Here is a 21,318-nt window from a genome sequence, read left to right on the forward strand (position 1 = left end):
GTAGGTCATCACAGATCATCACAGCCAAGGCAGAAAAGTCAGTCTTCAATGACCCCGGACATCATCGGACACATCGTGGTAATAAGAGCCTCACGAAACTATCAACGAACCATTACCAACAACCAACTTGGTAATATTGAGCCACTGCGACCGACAGATTTCGACAAGAACCAACTCGGGGGAAAAAACGGAGATTCGAATGTTTTCCAAACTACAATCTGTTCCTGACCTGCAAATTGGGTAAAACTTTACCTAAAGTAATCCAAAACCCTACCTCTGCAAGAGAAAAGTGGGTACTTACCCCATACATCCAAAACGTGCCCTACCGCATCAGCAGACACACCCCAACTGAAGGAAACGCAGCAAGAAGTCCTCTACTATGTTTGGGGTACAGCAAGCAGAACCTACAAAACCCAGCGAACCTCGAAATCGCGAACTACCGTCAACTGTCAAAGGAAGGATTGGTGAGCATTATCCCTGCTGCCTAGAGTCTAGCTTAGCTAGAGATAGTGATTGGGAGGTGGGAGGTGTTCTTCTGCTGTATTTATTCTTGTGTGTATATTAAAGTGTTCCCTATTTTAGAGATTGTAAGATTTGACAATACATTAATATTGTAATTCTCTTTCTTGAATAAAATCAAAATTTCTTGCATCAAAACCAGTTGTCTGCTGCACTTTGTCACATCCCTAAATAAATCCAAAGTATAGAATCGAGGGAGTGGGAGCAATTTGAACCACTCAGAAGATCAGAAGTGAACCTGACCCCCACACCACCCCCTACATCTCCCCCCCTCGCCTCAAAGGATGCAGAAGACACCACAGCAGCAATCTGCGCCCAGATTTTATGGTAGACACGGTGTGGCGGTTTGCCATGCACACTTCATGTCAATTCGGCCCACCTTGCCTGAACCTCATTGACCAGGGCCTCGTTTGCCTTCCACTAAAGAGTTTGACCCTTTTCCTCTCATTTTCATTCTTCATACTCATTTTTAATTAGATTTAACTTTATGTTTTCACTAAGAATCACTCCAAATTATGTTTTCAATAAGAATCACTCCAAATTATGTCCAATCAAACCTTCCAGATTCTCTCCTCTCTCTCTCTCTCTAATACCACTCTGTACCTTCTGAGCATGTGTGATGACCCCTGACCTCCCGAATCGCGGTAAAACCAGTTGGGCGGAAAAAAAACTCACACATGCGCACAAGGGCGTTGCTAGAGGAGCTGTTTGACTTTCTCTTTCGGTGGGCAAATGCGACTTTGCCAAAAATGAGATCGCCCATTCCACATCACCGGCCTAAGGCCGAGTGGAAAATTGCAAAAAAAAATAGGCCTTGTACCAGCGATCAGCAAGGCTGAGGCATCCCACATCGCTGGAACAAAGCCCATTTTTTTGATGGTCTCTCTAGATCCATGCTGTCCGACTTATCTGCAAGTAGAGGACAACATTTCAGTCTGTAGGGGGTGGGGTGGGAGGGCAGGGGTGGTAGTCAACATAGAAATAAATAAACATAGATGCAGTAGTAGGCCATTCGGCTCTTCAAGCCTGCACCACCATTCAATATGATCATGGCTGATCATGCAACTTTAGTACCCTATTCCTACTTTTTCTCCATACCCCTTGATTCCTATAGCCCAAGGGACACATCTAACTCCCTTTTAAATATATCTAACAAACTGGCCTCAACAACTTTCTGTGGTAGAGAATTCCACAGATTCACAATTCTCTGAGTGAAGAAGTTTCTCCTCATCTCGGTCCTAAATGGCTTACCCCTTATCCTTAGACTGTGATCCCTGGTTCTGGACTTCCCCAACTTTGGGAACATTCTTCCTGCCTCTAACCTGTCCAAACTGGTCATAATTTTATATGTTTCTATGAGATCCCCTCTCATTATTCTAAATTCAAGTGGATATAAGCCTAGTCGATCCAGTCTTTCTTCATAAGTCAGCTGTTCCATCTCACGTTATGCCAGCAAGGAGTTCCATCTGTACATGTCCACACCGATAATGGGCGATAAAGTGTGCGTTCAACCATGAGTGTCTTAACGTTGCATGTACTTTCATGCCATGAGCATCGCTGACACCAGAGATGAGTATAACCTTACCATGCGGTAGCACTGGATCTGCATCAACGTCTGTGGTTGCACGGCGGCAGTCACCCACCAATGCCAACGCACACTCCTCCAGCCTGGTTAATTGGATCACCTCTTCTGGGCCCCCTCCGGTCACACTCAGGCTTGCTTGGTTGGTTGGTTGCTTTTTTTGCACAAAGAAATGTTGCAGCCTTTAGCCCCTATGCTGATGCCCCTCACACACACTCCAGCAAACACACATATCTGGCGCACAACGTTTTTGGCCTTGGAGAGTGTAATGTCTGTAAGCTTGTAATGTTTGTAGCTCCACACTGTGGACGTGTTGTGTACTGCAACTACAGAGTTAATACGAAACAGAGCCAGGCATGTTCCGGTGGCTTCCGACAGAGCTGCCTGCCATGTTACATGCTGTGTGTGCTGTGCTCTGTAAATATATTACATTTGGTGGCGAGATGGGATTTTTCGGATGATTTAAAGCTGAAATTTTGTTGGTGAAGGATTCAGCAAGCCGACAGAGAGACTTTAGAAGCTTCTGTCTTTGGAAAAAACTACAAAATCCGAGGTAAAATACAGCACACTATGTGAGCAGATAGAAATTAAAATGGCAGCATCCGCAGGTGTAATGGGACATTTGGGTGAATATATACATGACCGTATGTGGATTGGCTAGAAATGTATTTCACTGCAAATAACATAATCGAAGTTCCAGACAATGCAGTCCAGAATCAGGCAATATTGGAACGGAAGCGAGCTATCTTCTTATCGGAGGCGGGTCCGGCTTTGTACGAAACCCTTGTAAATCTGCTTGTGCCTGACGAGCCAAAGGACACAATGCTTAAAGAGATTTTAACAAAGCTGGAGCAGCACTATAACCCCAAACCGTTAGAAATTGCTGAAAGCTATCGTTTCGGTATACAAAATCAAAAGACTGATGTAAGTATCAGTGATTACATTGTAGCATTAAAAAGCTATCTAGTCACTGTAATTTTGGAAACTTTCAAAACCGACTATTGCGGGATCGTTTTGTTTGTGGGGTGAAAAATGATGCAATTAGAAGAAAGTTATTGACGACGGATGACTTGACTTTTGAGATTGCTTATCAGACAGCGAGGTCGATGGGTATGGTCGATCAATATTCCCGAGAATTGCATAATACTTACGGTTATCAGCTAACCGAGGTGAACTGCCTGCAGAATCAAAGTAAAAGGCAGTCGGGGCCCAAAGTATCAGAAACTGGAAATTCTAACAAAGCATTGAAGTCGTGAGATAGGTGCCTGGGATAAAACGTTGCTCAAAGTTGTCCATATGTGAAGGCAGAGTGTTTCATCTTGTGAAGACATGCCGACTGAAGGGTAAACCAGCTTTTAAAGCTATGAGTCCAGTTTTCAAAGCTATGAGTAGAAATCCCCAGACTCTACATAGCATGGAAGAACAACAACAGGAAGTGGAGATATTAGAGTTACATGTCATCAGGAGCATGAGGTTAACGGACAGCGATTCGGAAAGTATCAAAATCCACATAGATGTCGCGGGATTCAAGATGCCAATGGAAATTGACATGGTTGCATCCGAGAGTGTAATACCGGAGTCACTATACCTCGACCAATTGCATGATTTCCCACTGGAGAAATCCAAGATGGAGCTGCGAGGCTACTCGGGAGAGAAAATTCCTGTGGTAGGTCGTATCACTGTACCGGTGAAATATACATTTCAGAACTTGCCTCTAATAGTAGTAAAAGGCGACAAGCCTGCCTTACTAGGAAGAAATTGGTTGAGCTCACTGAAGCTGGATTGAAGTGAGATTTTCCGTGTGGATGCGAGATTTTCATCAACGGATGATGTTATCAAGAAGTATCTGAAGGTGTCCTGTGAAACGGGCAGTCCAATCCAAGGCTGCAAGGCGAGTGTCAGAATACAAAAGGACGCTAGATCGGTTTACTACAAGCCACTCTGTACCATATGCACTCAAGGAGAAAGTTGAGCAAGAACTCAATAGACTAGAGACTGGGAACATTATTTCTAAGATAGATCAATGTAATTGGGCTACACCCATTGTTGTTGTACCTAAGTCCGATGGTAAGGTAAGATTGTGTGGCGATTATAAAGTAACCGTAAACCAGGTTCTAGAGTGTAATCTTCCTAATACGTCGCCGAATATAGAAGATTTATTCACAAAATTGACAGGTGGTCAGATTTTCTCAAAACTGGATCTTACGAATGTCTTACAGCGTCAACTAGATGAGGAGTCCAAGTCATGCTTGACTATAAATACTCATCTGGGCCTATATCAATTTAATAGGCTACAGTTTGGAGTGTCTTCCACCCCTGCCATATTCCAAGGGGTAATGAACCAGATTTTGCAAGGTATTGAAGGGGTAGTATGTTATTTGGATGACATATTAATTTCAGCACCAAATAGGAAAATTCATAATAACATATTGAATGAAGTCCTCAAACGGCTAGAGAAGCACAGAGTACGAGTGTCTTCTTGTATGTGTGAGTTATTTAAAAGCTCAAATGGCTAGAGAAGCACAGAGTACGAGTGTCTGCTTGTAAATGTGAGTTATTTAAAAACTCAGTGGAGTACTTAGTGTACAGAGTAAACAAAGATGGTTTACATCCAACCATGGGAAAACTGGATACAATCAGAAATGCACCCACTCCCAGGAATGTCACTGAACTTCGTTCATTCTTGGATCTTTTGAACTATTATGGGAAGTTCCTACCAAATTTGGCTACAGTATTACATCCACTGAATGAACTTTTGAAAAAACAGGTCCATTGGAAGTGGTCAAAAGAATGCGATACAGCATTCAAGGAATGTAAAAGCAAATTGGTAGAGAGCACCATGTTAGTTCACTATCATGTATCTAATGAGATTAAGCTAGCATATGATGCCTCTCCGTATGGAGTTGGGGCAGTGATCTCTCATGTATCACATAGTGGGGAGGAGAGACCAATTGCTTTTGCTTCATGCACTCTCAGTGCCAGTGAGCGTAGTTATGCGCAAATCGAAAGGGCAGCTTTGGCATTAATTTTTGGGGTAAAGAAGTTCCACAAATACTTGTATGGTTGTAAGTTTACCATTGTTACAGACCATAAGCCCCGAACAGCAATCCTCAATCCAAAGACCCCAGTTCCAACATTAGCTGCAGCCCGAATGCAGAGATGGGCTTTGATTTTGTCAGCATATACATATGATATTGAATACGGACGATCAGCTGATCACAGTAATGCTGATGCAACGTCTAGATTGCCTTTCCCATCACAAGTTACACTGGATAGGGAAGAAGTGTTCTACTTTTCATACATTGATAAACTGCCAAACGTGACCCAGTAATGTCAAAGGTGTATGATTATATTGCAAATGGATGGCCAAACCAGGTATCAGACAAGGATATTCATCCATTCTTCATTCGTAGGAATGAATTATCAGTCGATAAAGATTGTATCATGTGGTGTGCAAGAGTGGTTATACCAAATAAATTTAGGTCCAAATTATTAGGAGACCTCCATGACCAGCACCTGGGAATGTGCTTGACCAAGAATTTTGCACGCAATTATTTATGGTGGCCAGGTCTTGATAAAGATATAGAGTACATCGTGAGTCAGTGTACGACATGTCAATCGGTAAGCAAGCAACCACCACCAGTACCATTACAGCCTTGGAAATGGCCTCCCAGGGTGTGGCAAAGGCTACATATCAATTTTGCTGAGTTAGAAGGACAACAATTGTTCATTGTGATTGATAGCCATTCGAAGTGGGTTGAGGTGTTCCCAATGTGGAAAATAACAAGTAAAACATTGGACATTTTGCAAAGACTATTTTCTTCATTTGGGCTCCCAGAAGAAATTGGTTTGGAAAATGGACCACAATTTCGTTCCAAAGAAATTGCACAGTTCACGAGCAAAAATGGGGTGAAACATACCAAGGTTCCACCATATTACCCTGCTTCGAATGGTGCAGCAGAGCGCACTGTACAAATTGTAAAACGTGCCCTCATAAAACAAATGTTAGATCCAAATCCAAAGAAACAACAGTTGTCATTGGATCACAAATTGGCTAATTTTCTAATTACATATCGTAATACTCCTCACACAACTACTGGTAGAACACCAGCAGAGTTGTTTCTCAAATGACAGCCATGAACCAGATTGTCGTTGTTAAAACCAAATTTGGTACAGTCCGTAGAAGAGACACAATTGAGACAGAAAGAGAATCATGATAAAGGTAGAGGAAGAGAGAAGTGTGAAATTAAACCAGAAGGTGAGAGTGAAGAACCATCACCATAAATGGTTAAAGTGGTTACCAGGAAGAGTGGTGAAGATATGTGGTCCTCGCACATATTTGGTCAAGATGTTTGATAATGGACAGGTTAGGTTTGTTCACATTGATCATATTTTACCTACAGACATGGAAGGAGTTGAAGGTGGGAATGATTTAATTATTTCTGACTCATCAGATAGTTTTGATATACCAGTAGCAAATCCTACATCTAGTGTACTAGAAACAAATCCAAGAGAAAATCAGAGTGTAAGTCTGAGTCTGAGTCAGGAAAACAAAGAGCCCGAAGTTAAAGTGAGTTCAAATGAAAATCAAGGAAATTCCGTGGAGGAAAACGTTCCTCAGTATGAGCCTCGAAGGAGTTTAGATTTGACACCATGTTTGGAAGGTTCTGTTCGAGAGCGAAGGTATCCTCTTCGAAACAGAAAACAAGTGGTTAAGTTAAATTTGTAAATATGGAAAAAAATAAGCCTATATTCTGTGTTATGTATAAACATGCAAGTTATATATGATATTGTTATAATAACGTCTTCATTAAGGAGGGAGAAGTGTAATGTCTGTAAGCTTGTAATGTTTGTAGCTCCACACTGTGGATGTGGACGTATTGTGTATTGCAACTACAGAGTTAATAATAAACAGAACCAGGCATGTTTCAATGGCTTACGACAGAGCTGTCTGTCATGTTAGAAGCTGTGTGTGCTGTGTTCTGTGAATATATTACAGAGAGGAGGGGGTGGTGAATAAATTTGTACTCACTCTAGCTGACGCCAGCAAATTATTCCAATGTTTGCGGCATTGGTCCCCATCCCGCTCGACGTTGCCCATTGCAGTCAACATCTTACCGATGTCCATCCAAAGACATCGGTATTGGACTGGTGGAGGCTTGCCATGACCATCCTGGGTGAGTTTGTTGTACCTGCACTCCACCTCCATCACTTGCTCCTCCAATTCTTGTTCCTGGAACCACGGAGCTCTGGGCCTGGTTTTGGCAGTCTTCATTGAAGATTTCTGGCCACTCATCCTCAATGATGAAAGGAATGGCTGCTGAAGAGTTTGTGGGTTTAAATTTCTCACATTGCCCCCTCTGCAACTCAGACTGTCCCCTCTCCAATGCCACCTCTCTGATCTCTAACCTCCAAATCTGTAATGCCACCTCTCTGTTCTCTAACCTCCCACTCTCTCCTCTCCCCTCTCACACTCACAGGTGGAATAAAGTGCCCTCATTTTATGTGCATGTGCATTCCCCAATCAGCCTCCAAAGGCCACGAAAGGACTACATGTCAGGTCAAGAAAACTACAAAAAAAAACCGAAATCTCGCACATGCGCAGTAGAGGCCCTCCGAAGATTCTCGAGTGGAGAGGCCTCCAACTGACGCACAGTAGTGACGTCGGCCGCCGATCCCCGCTCCTGCCTGCTGCCGACTGCCGCTCCCACTGCCGCCCACACAACGGAGCTGAAAATGGCTCCCGATGGGACCTGGCGGCAGCAGGCGGCAAAAACGGACCTCCCGACCGGGGGCTGCCGAGTAATGGGCGGGCGATAGCCAAGATCAAATTCGGGCCCTATATCCATAGTATTAGTATTAGGCAATCCCTCGTGTCGAGGATGATCTACTTCCATACCAAAAAAGGTTGAGTTCACAGGTGTTTCAAGAAGGACCTGACATTCCAGGTCCCGAACTACATCTTGAAAGCTGGAAGATGCCTGTGCGTGAATTCTTCCAGTGGCAAGGGTTAACCAAGATGCCTGGAAACCAAACTGTACGGCCCTAGTACGCACACATACTCCTACTATGCTTGGAATTCATAGGTCGCAGTGTGGGCTGGCCCTGAGCCCCGACCCGCCTGTTGTTATACGCTGTGCACTCCTGGGCCTCTGCCTCGCTGCTGGGCTCCACGACTCCAACCCCACCGCTGCTTGATCCCGACCTCACTGCTCCTGGGCCACGACCCCGCCGCACCTCGACTCTGACCTCGCCTCCAACCTTGCCGCTCCTTGACTCCAGCCTCGTCACTGCTGAGCCACGACCCTGCCGCTCCTAGTCTTTGACCTCGCCGGAGCAGCACCTGCACTGGTGAAATTGTGTGACAAGCCTACATAAACAGTTTCCATTATGAATGTGGACCATGGGAAGTTATAATGCAAAAAGTCAACAGGAAGTGTAAGAATTTTATTATATTATGGATGTGATAAATCTGAAATCATACCAAAGCACAGTGGGCATAAACAGGACTTGGCGTAACAGTTCTTGAGAGCGTTGCTGCTGTCTTGGCAACACTACCACTGTATCCTTGTGCAAAAGAATAGAAAGAAAATGTAAATTTATGAACAACAGAAAAAATGTCCAAGATTTGTAAATGTGAAAATGTAATCCAGTAACATTTTAAAATGTTACTATATAAATTATTCATCATGATAGGCAGGCACTCGAACGAGGATGACTTACTTCCACGAGTTCACAGGTGTTTCAATGAAGGATCCGATGCTCCAGTCCGGAACTCCTTGAGGGGGTAGAAGATGCCTGTGCATGAATTTTTTTAACGCGTGGTGACCGTTGCACACCAGCCACCTTCCGGGCTTGACAGAGCTAGGTCTTGGTCCAGTGGCAAGGGTTAACCAGGACGACTGGAGACCTGCTCTGCTGCATGGACCTATCGCGCACACATATCTCAGTGCTGTCCCTGGGCCCTCGGCTCTTCTGGGCCCCGTACCCTCATCTGTCGCACCTCCGCCACAATCTCTCGCCGTTCCTCCACCATAAACATTCACCGCATCTTGCAACACTCGTCGCTCATCCGCCCCGACCTTCCCATTCCTCTATCCCTGGGCCCTGCCGATGTTCCTGCCCACGCTCCAAAATGGCGATCAGGGTTGTGATGACATCACCCAGTCGCCCATCTCAAAAACGTCGCACACTTGGAGCAGCTCTCGCTGGAGGTTGAAGTGGTATGCCGCTCCAGCTCTTTTACAGCCTGACCTGCGGAGGTATTCTCTCGCAGGTCGGGGGGCCACGATGTCCCAGGCCCGCTGCTCCAACTCTTTTATAGTCCAACTTGCGGAGCTCACCCAGCACCCCTGTGCTTGCTGACCCACATTAGCTCCCAGTTCAGCAACGCTTCGATTTTAAAAGGCTCACCTTGGTTTTCAAATCCCTCCATGGCCTCACCGCTCCCTATCCCTGTAATCTCCCCCAGCCCTATAATCCCCCTAGACCTATGTGCTCCGCCTTTTGAACATCCCCGATTTTAAATGTTCCACCATTGGTGGTCATGCATTCATAACATAATTTAACATAATTAAATGACCCAAGGCACTTCACAGGAGTGTTATCAAAACATATTTTTGACAGCGTGCCATATAAGGAGATATTGGTGCAGATGACTGAAAGCTTGGTTGGAGAGTTAGGTTTAAAGGAGCATCTTAAAAGAGGAGAGCGAGACGGAGAGGTTTAGGGAGGGAATTCCAGAGCTTAGGGCCCAAACAGCTGATAAATTATTTTAGGTGATATGCGTGGACAAATATGTTTGTCTTTAATTTATCTGCTATTTTAATAGAGGAATTAAAATAAAGATGGGTTCACACAGAATAAAGCAAATATGAAATATACACAGATAAGCAGAAGTAATGTAATTATAAATATTTGATTTGCTACAACCGATTTAAGAAATAATAGTGTAGAAATTGCTGTTGGAGTAAAAATTTACACCTGCAACTATTCAGCGTTACTAGCCAACAATATGGGGTTTCTGGAATTTTTCTTCCATTCTTCCTGTCCTGAAATGGCTTTGGCACTTTTGAGCTTGCAATGGACTCATTAATTCCAAAAATCATTATCGGCTAAGAAGAGATCCCCAAAATTCCAATCTTGAACATTGTTTATGTGACATGCTGATTTCCCCCTTGTGAATTTGGCAATAGAGTTGAGGCAGGTTCTCACATGTTGGGAATTAAAAGAGAACTATTTCAATTTAAAAGTGATTGCAGAATTGATGATTGAATGCCAGTTGCAATTAATGTGCTGCAGGTTGCCTACTCCAGCCAATAAATGTGACAGAAAGGCAGGACCAGCCAGCCATACCACTACTGGGCACTCCCTCATCAGGGCATCAGTGAATCCTGTAGGTGGTTTGCCTTGGTGGTTTGAATCACCCCAGCCTACGGTTCTAGACATGGGAATTATTTGGGGAACAGAAAACTGAACCCGAGACAGGTCTTTCGGCCTCAACCGTACAGTACTTTATTCGGTTCCACACACACACACACACACACACACACACACACACACACCAGTAAAAGTAACACCTGGTGGCATAAACAAAACAGTACAACAGTACAAAAAACTGTCCGTCCCAACAGGCCCCTGTCGCAAATTAAGACGACTAAGAAAACAACACACTACGGTACCGTTCAGGGTATAACTGGATTCGACCAACAAATCCCACCTTACACACACTATTATCACATGCAGCACCTCCCCACTAAACCCCTAAGGCTTGGTTTGGGACACACAACACCCTCTCACTCTCGACTTGGTGGCCTTAATGGTGCATGGGCTTGGATAATGCTGACCCAGATTATCCGTTGGCTTACTCAATGCTTCCTCCTTGGGGAAAGCTTTCTCTTCCGATTCCGTGCCGCCATTGCAGCATTCAGGTCCTGGTCTCGAGGGGCCTTCCGAAGGTAGAGTAGCGAGGCTCTTGGTCCCTCGTTGATGGGCTTCCTCTCCCTCCTGGATGGAGCGCACAGTTCTTGAAGCGAAAAGAGAAGAGAGAGAAATGGCAGCAAACTGCCTTCTCTTATACGTTACAGACCATGCTTCGTCCTGTCAAAATAGTGTATTTCCTTTATCTGGGGTGAGTGTCTGAATGGCCCATCATCCCAGATCTTATGTTCGTGTATTCTGTGATGGCTCCTGATGGCTTCTGCTTCCACTGGGTCTGGGACTTAATGGCTGTTCTTTGTTTGGTTTCCCGCCTTTCGGGGCTATCTCAGCCAGGTAATGGCATAAATTGTTGATGGGTTTCTGCTTCACACCCGATCTTTGGCTAAGTGGTTTCCCATTACTGAACAATCCTGCCAATTGTCTGGGATGAGTTTTCTCTCCTGGCCATTGTTGCCCAGAGACCTCGGTCTGCTCCAGACATTTTCAGCAAACAATGAAACACAACATGTCCAACACTCCCAATCTTTGGGAAACAATACAATGTCCAGCATGTTCTTTAATAACAATCTTTTGGTGTAAGCACTTTGTCCAATATCCTTTAATATCTTCCTGGGGCCTGCGCTGATGCTTACATTCCCTGCCTAAATATTCTCTCAATCTGATCACTCACAGTGTTGAAGGCAGACAAGAGAGCCTCTTGTAAAATGAATCCCAAGGCCTCTATAGCAATGATTAACGATACTCTAACTGTGCCTAAGGACAGAAAAGTGGCGAAAAACAACAACAGGAGATAAACCCTATAGCAGGGATGAAACGGTCTGTTTCTACATTACCACTGGTATAGTTAAAATAGGATCCATTTCTCTCATTCTTCCTGTTCCTCCTCTAAAAGGATGATGGTCATCAAGATAGGTACTAATTGTATTATAATATCCCTTACTGAGATTGTCACATCATGTGTTCTTCCTTACCCTTCCTCTGTGCATCACTTTGTGCTCTTTTGGATTTTGCTGAGTGTGTTTTTTCAACCTCTATGTGTGTACATCAGATATAATTATCAGCAAAGTACAGTGTTGACGGGCATTTCCTAAGGCAAAGGCACCTGCGAAACGTATAAAATGGCTGCTAGAGAAAACTGCAATGCATCAGGGGAACTTAGCTACATTCCTAGCTCACTGATAGTTGCTTCGCCTTACACAGGAACACACAGAAAGAGCTTGTTCAACAGATGTCTTCTATCAGCAATCTCCAGGCCCCAGGCAAGATGTCGTGGTGGAAGGGTGTACCATGGTACTCCTATAAACAAGTTTAAGATAAAGAGGCCGCGCTCCATAGAATCCAAAGATAGTAGATAAGAAAGGGGCCTGGAAAACATCACAAGACCCTGAGCAACCCCGAGCTGAGCACGAAGTGATCACGCAGACACATACTCACTAGGGGGGCAATTTGATTGGCCTAGGTAAACCTATATGTAATCTATAATCAATGTTATTGGATATGTCCAGCCGAAATGAGCTGAAGTAGCTGTAGTGAACTGTTGTAAAACATATAAATATCCATGAAATCCTTTGTTCGGTGGAGTGGAGTGCCTGGAATTGGACCAGAGACTTCCTCCCCGCCGGCGTAATAAAAACCATTTTGATGACCCAGAGTGATGAGTGATTCTTCCAGAAAACATTCACGCTTACAGTGGCATATCACGAACAGGATATTGCGGAGGCCGTTGGGGACACCCCTGGAGAGTCCGGGTGAGTATAAGTCTGAGTAAAATATCGGGGTGCTGGAGGTGAACGCACAGATTGATCGACACAGATGGATGGCCCAGTATCTCACACACCTAGCCTGAGCCTGAATTAAGAGGACTTAGTCCCACATGACGACCAGGATCAAGTAGGCTTAGAGAACCCCCTGAGATCATAAGATCATGAGACCGAGCGACACCTCCTGGACCCAGTAAGGTAATTGGCAGCAGATCCCGGGGGGGAAGGGACCAGGTGGTGTCCAGAGGCCGACACAATATCCAACCTGCGAGCAGGGTCGGACCAATAGGCAAAACGGTGGTAGGTAGTCATTAAGGAGGCGTAAGGCACTGCGGAAATTGCTTAAAGGTGCTTTAAGAATTGTATAAGTTTGTGTAATAACAGACTTGTGACCTGACAGTAGCTAGAGACGGTCTACTACAAGTTGCGCTGGGCAAAAGTGGACCTCTGAGAGTAAGATTCCTAACGAGCTAATCATACCAATATGGCCAATGTAACAACAAAACTCGAGTGGGTGCCCGAAGGGTCCCTTACCCACCACTTGGCAGAGAAACAAAAGAAAGTAATAGAAAAGGCCTGGGTTCTGATTCTTCGAGCCCACGTAAAATTAACAGAGGAAGTAAATCAATATGTAAGAAATTTTTAAAAAACTGATAGTGACTATCTTAAGTGAAGTATGGATCCAAGAATAGAGCCGGCCAAACAATAAACTTTGTTGAATGAAAAGAGACTTTTGTGAATGTCTGTCTTTGAATGAAGAATGCTTGAAGAATGCTTGTGTGATTTTTGACTGTGGAATATTTGAGGTGGGAATTAATGAATTTTTCATGTGTCTGAAAGCCTGTTTGCTAAAGTGGTGGAGCTGTCTGTTCGTTTTTGCTCCACCCACTTTCTCAGACAGAGAAGTTTTAAGAAAGTGTGAACCTAGAATTGAATTACATTTTAAGTTAGAAACGCAGGTGTGGATTTATTCAAATGATAAGTTACGGAGCTAGGAAATGCACAAAGGATAGGTTTGTTGAGCAAAAGATAAAAAAATGCATGGTCCCGTTGGTTTTTCTTTAAAAACAAATTCGACACGCTCACTTTCTTGTCAAAAGAAAACACGCAATCATTGATTACATTGGGTTGAAAGACAATAAATTTAGTCTAGAAATGAGATAAAGAACAGAGAAGGGAAGCTGTAATGCCTTTTTTTTTAAAAAGCCTGTGTGGGTCTCTCGAGGCTGCAGGCTGGGGAAGTACACTCCCATTTTCCTTTGTGTAAAACCTTGACACGAAAGCTTCTAGCTCAGTAAAGAGATTTTTAAATAAAATATTGGCAGTACAATATTTGAATTGGGATTTTGAGATATTTCAGGTGATTCTCATTGATAAATATTTTGGTTGTATTGGAAAATCTTGGGTTTGGAAGCCTTTTTAATAAAAGTACACATACTGCGTCAGAAGCTGAAGCTTAAAAAAGATGTAATTTATGAGATACTGTATCACAAAATTGAAGTTACAGAGCAAAAGATTAAAGTTTTTGATCAGCTTCTAAAACAGAAGTTAGGCAAAAAAAAAAAAACAGTATTACCATATTTGACATTTTGTAATTCAACAATAAATACAAATTCTACAAAAGGGGAGCAGAAATTAGGATGGGAACAGTGAAGAGTTAATTTTGTTGTGAAGGTTTCAAGTACCACTGGTTAAGAAAAGGCACAACAAAATGCAATATATTTAAAATAAAAAGCCAAATCTGATCTTTTTTTTAAAAAAAGAAATAAAACTAAAAGGTTTGGAAAAAAAGACGTAATGTACTAAATAAGTGCTGAAAAAAAAGAGTATTTGCGATGGAAAAATACATAACTTACTAAATACTAGTTGATATTGGCGGTGAAAAAGATATTGGTTTAATTGAGAAAAGGAAGGAAAAAAAACATTGGAGGAGGTAAAAGACACTCTACATTGATAATGATTTTAAATTACGAGAAATTTTCACTGTAGTTTGAAAAACAATGTCCATTTCGTAAATCCTATCAAGAAAAGTCCCGAACAGTCTAAACGAGCAGGAGCGTTTTGAAAATAACAAGGAGAAAAGTTCTAAGCTATGCGAACTCAGCACAGAAAGATAAAACTGGGAATTAGAAAATCTTACTGAATTTTAAAATTCTTATAGAAAATGGAACTGGCATGGGAGTATAGATTTTTTGCCGAGAGAGAAATAAAACACAAGATTTGCCCAGTGAACGGGACCATAAAAAAAAAATGTTGGCATGTATACAGCTTGTGTGAAAATTGGATTTCAGTAAACAAAATAGCTATTAAAAATGTGTGGTCTCGTTTTAAATCAATTTAAAAAAAAATCTTTGGCAAGTACTTGAATTAGAAGTTTGGAAAATTTGGAGTTTAATCTAAAATGCTGTCTTTCCCGATGAGAAGATTTTTATTATGACCACTTTACCAATGATTTCTGCTGTTTTAACGGATTCCTAATTTCTAAGCAAGTTTTGAAGGCACAAAGATTTGAATGATTACGCAAAGTCACGTAATGACATCAGGCCTGCTTATAAACCTGTAAAGGAGTTAACCCTTTCCATTGACAGCTGTTTTACACTGGACCTTACTAATTTGAATTTCTTAATAAAATAAAGAAGACTCACCTGACAGACAGAGGAAATGATGGGATAGTGAGAATAAAAATAAAACAGAACTAGCTGGTCAAGCGTTAAAAGCTAAGATAAACAGGCTGGAAGAGATTTTTTTTAAACGGGACCAGACGGATAGTGCAGTGCACAGCCATAGCATCATCACCTATGGCAATAGAGCCAATGTACCCCACGGTGGGTAGGTGTAGTCCACAAACCCAACCTAACAGTAAAGCAGACTGGGTTGTTTGGAGGAATAGTGGTGGCATTGGTGTTGATTGGAGTTTGGATAATATTTAGATGTGTCATCGTGCAGGCTCGAGCACAGCAGGCTCAAATGCAAAACCGACGGCAACCCAGGCAGGGATATGAGGTGATAGAGATGGTACGACTATAAAGAATATGGATAACCTAACCCTTACCTCTGATTCCACAGCGTGACCGCAACACAAGTAGAACCTAACACCTGGTGACGACCAGGCTATCTGTTTAAAACTTGCAGATAAGACACTCACCGAGATGGGACAGCAGTAGCTCCTTCCACTCTGGGGACTCATGATACTGGGAACCTTAAGGCCCACGCAAGCACTGGATAATACAGACGGACTATGTGAGATACAGCACACGCAGGAAAAACACAACTACATGAACTATGGGGCTTTGTTTAATTTAACTGATGGAATATGCATCCCAGCAGCCAAAGACTGGAGCAAGGACAGAACTTATTTTAACGCATAATGTTAAGCATGAAATTGTGCCGGTTCTGATCAATATCTCAGGCATACAAATGCCGGAATACTGTACGGAGCAGGCAAGAAATATGTGTAGTGTATTAAGTAAGGTTGTAATGCAGCAGGTTGCCAATGCCATGGGCGCCAGTAGGTTCCGAGGACAAGAGCAGGTGCATAGGAATAAGAGGGGAATAGTTAGTGATGCTGCTACTGGTTTTAATACCGGAACCTCCATAGTAAACTCACTGGATATACAAGGGCTGAATGAAAAAGTGGAACAGCTTAAAGGGGTGATGAAAGAACTATTAGAGCGGGCAGAGCAGAATCAGAAAGACCAAGCCGACCTAAGAAGGGAAGGCATGGAAATACAGCTAGATGGAATTTCGATAATCGAGACACATGCCAAAACAATTAATCGCCTTATTGCCAGAGAAAACGAAGATGTCAGGAAACTAAGGCAGGGACAGCTCTGCCATGCTTATGGCTTGTGGATGGTGGGACAATATTGGCACAACCTCCACCAGATCCAAAGGGGGGAGGTGCTGGACTGGATTGAAAGTTCACAGCTAGCCCAGCTGGCCAGACAAAGCGGGGCACTGGATAACTGCACTCTGAAAGGATTGACCAGAGTATACCCGGTAATCCCAAGTTGCCCGATGGGCAAGGCCACCGGGTTAGGAATAGTCCTGATAATACCGATAGCCACACCAGACTCAGGAGCATTTCCCCTTTATCAGCTGGAGAATATCGGGATCGTGCGGGAGGACACCTGCCTCCGTTACTATCTGACCGCAGTCTCTGCTATCCGCAGGGACAATACATTTTATGGAATCTCCCTAACGGGATGCAAGCTGAAGGGTGACATTACGGTGTGCCCGCACCCGGTGGGACAAGGAGAACTAGATGAGTGTGGGTTCAACCGGACCGATGGGTGCGTATTAGAAATAGTACCTGCTCACACACATTTTGCCAGGGCAGGATACGGAGGAAAGGAGAAGAACTGCGTTTCTACCACGGAGCGCTCTTATCAGGACAATGGCCTGCAATGCCAGATCCCACAGCCAAACTTTTGCTTTACACCTCTACGACCCGTAGCCATAGGACAAGTCCACATCACCAGGTTAGACGTCGAGGTACCGAGATTATTAACATGACCAATCAGCTCCATGATCACCTGCAGGACTATGACAAGCCCGAGCAGTCCCCTATCCCACATTTAGCTGAAGTGCTAAAGGAACTAAGACTCAGAGTAGGCCAGTCTGTCAAACTCTACCACCAACTTCAGACAAGGGTCGAAATATTGAAAAAGGATACCGAAACAGAGTTACAGGATCAGAGCTGGTGGAGGAGGATCTGGGACTGGGGAATGAATGTAACATACATCCCTGGATCTGAATAATATCACACGTACTGGTAGGAATACAGCTGATACTGACAGTAACATGGGGTGTTATGGCCTGCCGATCATGCAAAAAATATGCACGACACAGGAGAATTAGGGCCAGGGCTCAAATTGACAAAGAGATCAACCTATCTGAAGGGCAGAGTAATTTGAATTACATCAATTTGATCTAAATAACCAGGACTCCCGAAACCACGTGACTGGCCAGCACGTTGAGGCAGGGAGTACCGGATATATAGATATATATATATATATATTTTAAAAATGGACAATGACAAGCGGTGTTGTTTAAAGGAAGACTAGGACTAGTCTTCTTACCGAAAGGGGGGATTGTTGACGGGGGCATTTCCTAAGGCAAAGGCACCTGCGAAACGTATAATATGTATGTACATAATGGCTGCTAGAAAAAACTGCAATGCATCAGGGGAACTTAGCTAACAGACATGGCCACATTCCTAGCTCACTGATAGTTGCTTCTCCTTACACAGGAACACACAGAAAGAGCTTGTTCAACAGATGTCTTCTATCAGCAACCTCCAGGCCCCAGGCAAGATGTAGTGGTGGAAGGTTGTACCATGGTACTCCTATAAACAGGATTAAGATAAGGAGGCCGCGCTCCATAGCATCCAAAGATAGTAGGTAAGAAAGGGGCCTGGAAAACATCACAAGTCCCTGAGCAACCCCGAGCTGAGCACGAAGTGATCACGCAGACACATACTCACTAGGGGGGCAATTTGATTGGCCTAGGTAAACCTATATGTAATCTATAATCAATGTGATTGGATATGTCCAGCCGAAATGGGTTGAAGTAGCTGTAGTAAACTGTTGTAAAACACATAAATATCCATGAAATCCTTTGTTCGGTGGAGTGGAGTGCCTGGAGTTGGACCAGAGACTTCCTCCCCGCCGGCGTAATAAAAACTGTTTTGATGTATGAAACTGACCCAGAGTGATGAGTGATTCTTCCAGAAAACATTCACGCTTACATACAGCATATGTACAGTTAATTGGAACAACCACCAAACAATATTTGTATTTCCTGTTTGCCATTTGACTCTCTTGATGGAAAATGGTGACCAGAATCCACATGCCAGCTGTGAGCTCATGCCTAGCCTACTGACTGGTGTCCAAATTATCAAGAGCTGGAAACTCACCTCCACCTGCTACATATTAACAATATTTTCTCCAATTGACTCAGATTTGACCGAGTATCATTGGAGATATGCAGCTTGTTTCAATGAACTTGAAAAGTCAAAAAAAAACTGTTGAACAGCCAGATAATAAACTTGGAATTTTTCACAGCAATATTTGATGATGATCTTTGTAATTTTTTTTAACAGACTCTCCTCTGCCTGCAGTGGATGACTGCTGGAATTAAAACAGGAGGAAATTCAGATTTAGGCTTAGTTTAGAAACTTAAAGGTTTTGGAACATGTATAAATTACCCAGGTGCTCAGTACAAGTTTAAAATTTTATGGGGTCATTTTAACTGAACCCGCCCTGCGGGAAACTGAGAGGAAAAGAAAACGAAGTGTGATGTCACAGCAAGAGGTTCAGGGACGTTGGAGCGGCCTATAAAGGCCTAGCAGCAGTCGAGAGGCAGCGGCAGTCGGAGAGGCGGAAGTTCGGGGACGTCGGATCGGCCTATAAAGGCCAGCCGGTGCAGCTGCAACAGGGAGAGAAGGCAAAAAAGAAGTAGAAAGAAATCGAAAGGTGACGACACAGCCAAGGGGGTAAGTGATTGGCGAGTAGTTTTTTCTTTTTCTTTTCTTTATCAGTAAGTAACCTTTAGCATTATTGTTGCCAAATTAAGTTAATCTAGGGGTTAAGTCATGGCAGGAGAGCTCGGACACGTGTTATGCTCCTCCTGTACTATGTGGGAAGTTAGGGACGCTTCCAATGTCCCTGACGACTACATATGCGGGAAGTGTATCCGGCTGCAGCTCCTGGCAAACTGCATTGCAGCACTGGAGCTGCGGATGGATTCACTCTGGAGCATCCACGATGCTGAGAATGACGTGAATAGCACGTTTAGTGAGTTGGTCTTACTGCAGGTAAAGGTTACACAGCCAGGTAAGGGATGCGTGACCAACAGGAAGAGCAGTGGAAGGAAGGTAGTGCAGGAATCCCCTGCGGTCATCCCCCTGCAAAACAGATACACCACTTTGGGTACTGTTGAGGGGGATGACTCATCAGGAGAGGGCAGCAGCAGCCAAGTCCATGGCACTGTGGGTGGCTCTGCTGCACAGGAGGGCAGGAAAAAGAGTGGGAGAGCTATAGTGATAGGGGATTCTATTGTAAGGGGAATAGATAGATGTTTCTGCGGCTGCAACCGAGACTCCAGGATGGTATGTTGCCTCCCTGGTGCAAGGATCAAAGATGTCTCAGAGCGGGTGCAGGATATTTTGAAGGGGGGAGGGTAAACAGCCAGTTGTCGTGGTGCATATAGGTACCAACGATATAGGTAAAAAAACGGGCTGAGGTCCTACAAAATGAATTTAGGGAGCTAGGAGTTAAATTAAAAAGTAGGACCTCAAAAGTAGTAATCTCAGGATTGCTACCAGTGCCACATGCTAGTCAGAGTAGGAATCGCAGGATAGCTCAGATGAATACGTGGCTTCAGGAGTGGTGCAGAAGGGAGGGATTCGAATTCCTGGGACATTGGAGCCGGTTCTGGAGGAGGTGGGACCAGTACAAACCGGGCGGTCTGCACCTGGGCAGGACCGGAACCAATGTCCTAGGGGAAGTGTTTGCTGGTGCTGTTGGGGAAGGGTTAAACTAATATGGCAGGGGGGTGGGAACCTATGCAGGGAAACAAAGGGAAGTAGAATGGGGGCAGATGCAAAAGATAGAAAAACGAAAAGTAAAAGTGGAGGGCAGTGAAACCCATTGCAAAAAGCAAAAAGGGCCACATTACAGCAAAATCCTAAAGCGGCAAAGGGTGTTAAAAAGACAAGCCTGAAGGATCTATGCCTCAATGCGAGGAGTATTCGGAATAAGGTGGACAAATTAACTGCGCAGATAGCAGTTAACGGATATGGATGTAATTGGTATCACGGAGACATGGCTCCAGGGTGACTAAGGCTGGGAACTCAACATCCAGGGGTATTCAACATTTAGGAAGGATAGACAAAAAGGAAAAGGAGGTGGGGTGGCGTTGCTGGTTAAAGAGAAAATTAATGCAATAGTAAGGAAGGACATTAGCTTGGATGATGTGGAATCTGTATGGGTGGAGCTACAGAATACCAAAGGGCACAAAACGCCAGTGGGAGTTGTGTACAGACCACCAAACAGTAGCAATAAGGATGGTGACAGCATCAAACAAGAAATTAGGGATGTGTGCAATAAAGGTACAGCAGTTATCATGGATGACTTTAATCTACATATTGACTGGGCTAACCAACTGCGGTGGAGGAGGATTTCCTGGAGTGTATTAGGGATGGTTTTCTAACCAATATGTCGAGGAACCAACTAGAGGGCTGGCCATCCTAGACTGAGTGTTGTGTAATGAGAAAAGACTAATTAACAATCTTGTTGTGCGAGGCCCCTTGGGGAAGAGTGACCATAAAATAGTAAAATTCTTTATTAAGATGAAGAGCGACACAGTTAATTCAGAGACTAGGGTCCTGAACTTGGGGAAAGGTAACTTCGATGGTATGAGACATGAATTGGCTAGAATAGACTGGCGAGTGATATTTAAAGGGTTGATGGTGGATAGGCAATGGCAAACATTTTAAGATCACATGGATGAACT

This window comes from Pristiophorus japonicus, chromosome 5 (genome assembly GCF_044704955.1).
Source record: "Pristiophorus japonicus isolate sPriJap1 chromosome 5, sPriJap1.hap1, whole genome shotgun sequence".
Taxonomy (NCBI): domain Eukaryota; kingdom Metazoa; phylum Chordata; class Chondrichthyes; family Pristiophoridae; genus Pristiophorus; species Pristiophorus japonicus.